We start from the raw sequence: 1,709 nt of genomic DNA, 5'->3' as shown, positions 1-1,709 counted from the left end.
ATATATACTTCCAAAGTCACGTCAAAGTTACCCGTCTACCCGTTATGTAGAAGCTCGAGTTTCTACATAACGGTAATTGCATTAATTAAATATACAAATGAAATAAATGGAAATGCATCTACACAGGAATCGTAACTAAACAGCATAAACTTTTTAGCTTCAGACTATTTCCCATTTTTATTTCCGGATCGATCCATACATTCAAAGCCAACGTTAATCAACTTCCTTTTCCCTCTGGACTCCTTTGAAATAGCTAACTGCTTACCATAACAAGGCACATCCAAATTACGTTTCTGACACACCCATGCTATCTACACCACTATGTCTGCACTAACTGCTTTTTCTTCCATCCAATTACGTCACCCTTGTGAAATTCCATTTCCTTTCATGTTTTTCCTGTAGAAGTAATCTGAATTTCAACTGTACCAGTTTCTCATTAGTCTCAGAGGACCTGCGAAGGTAAAATACACTTCTTTCTGGATGTAGAAAATTCTTTTCTTTATTTGCCTCTAAGGGCTCAGCATAGAAGGACAATACAAGACAAAGGGGTGGGGTCATACAAAAAAACAAGAAAGGCATGTAAACAGGTTTTAGCAAAAGGTAAAAGGCTAAATATTATATATGTAAACATAAAAACAACGTGGTTCCCAAAACTTTTCTGGGTTGATCGTGGAAACCCCACAAGCCGCAAGCCAATCGTAAAGTAACACTGTAAGGTGCAGTCACGTATAGCGTTCTCAATCAACGCAGGGATTGTCTTAGTATGTCACTTTTAATACTTATTCACATGACACACTATTGTAAATGAAAATTTTCTTTTCGAAAGACTGAGGAAGGACAGAAGTTTGTGAATGATAGCTGAAGGAAGGAATTAAATAATAGGTGGGAAATCTTGGAGGAGGGGGCTGATCGATTATATCGATCTCAATGCCTAACTGTTATTGCTTATTTTATCAACCTCGAGACGACGAAAGGCCAAGTCAACTCCGGAGGGATTTGAACACAGAACGTAAAAAAAAAACACAGATCGTAAAGACGAACGAAATGCCGCTAAGCATTTTGTCCGGCGCGTTAATGGTTCTGTCAGCTCGCATAACATCGATCTCAAATTTTGGCACAAGGGTAAGTCGATTACATCGACCCCAGTGTTTAGCTGGTATTTATTTTATCGACTCCGAAAGGATGTAAGGCAAAGTTGACCTCGGCGGAATTTGAACTTAAAACGTTTAAGACGGATGAAATACCGCTAAGCATTTTGCCTGGCGTGCTAACAATTCTGCCAGCTCGCCACCTTAATAATTATGCAGATAATAATCCTTTCCACTATAGGCACAAGGCCTGAAGTTTGGGGGAGGGGTTTAGTCGATTACATCACCCCCACTACTCAACTGGTACTTATTTTATCGATCCCGAAGGATGAAAGGCAAAGTCGACCTCGGTGGAATTTGAACTCAGAACGTAAAGACGGGCGATATACCGCTAAGAATTTCACCCGGCGTGCTAACGATTCTTCCAGCTTGTCTCCTTAATAATGATAATAATAATAGTAATAATTAGAAAATGTTCTTAAAAAATAATGATGAGAGTATTCAATACCTCATCGGAATAAACGTGAAATGAAGTGTTTTGGTTAGGAATACTATTCACCACCAAATCCAGGACTTGAAACTGCGATCTTACGATCATGAATACAATGCCTTAACCACTAC

The 1,709-nt window shown here is 39.0% G+C and overlaps 1 protein-coding gene across 1 annotated transcript in view; it reads right to left on the bottom strand.

Annotated features, from left to right (window-relative positions):
• The window catches only part of LOC106881411 (uncharacterized), a 46,026-nt gene that overhangs the window by 9,355 nt on the left and 34,962 nt on the right, over nt 1-1,709 (bottom strand). The gene's annotated exons all lie outside the window — the stretch shown is intronic.

Source organism: Octopus bimaculoides, chromosome 6 (genome assembly GCF_001194135.2).
Source record: "Octopus bimaculoides isolate UCB-OBI-ISO-001 chromosome 6, ASM119413v2, whole genome shotgun sequence".
Lineage (NCBI taxonomy): Eukaryota > Metazoa > Mollusca > Cephalopoda > Octopoda > Octopodidae > Octopus > Octopus bimaculoides.
Note: the sequence above shows the minus strand (reverse complement) of the source record. Positions and strands in the feature narration are given on the sequence as shown.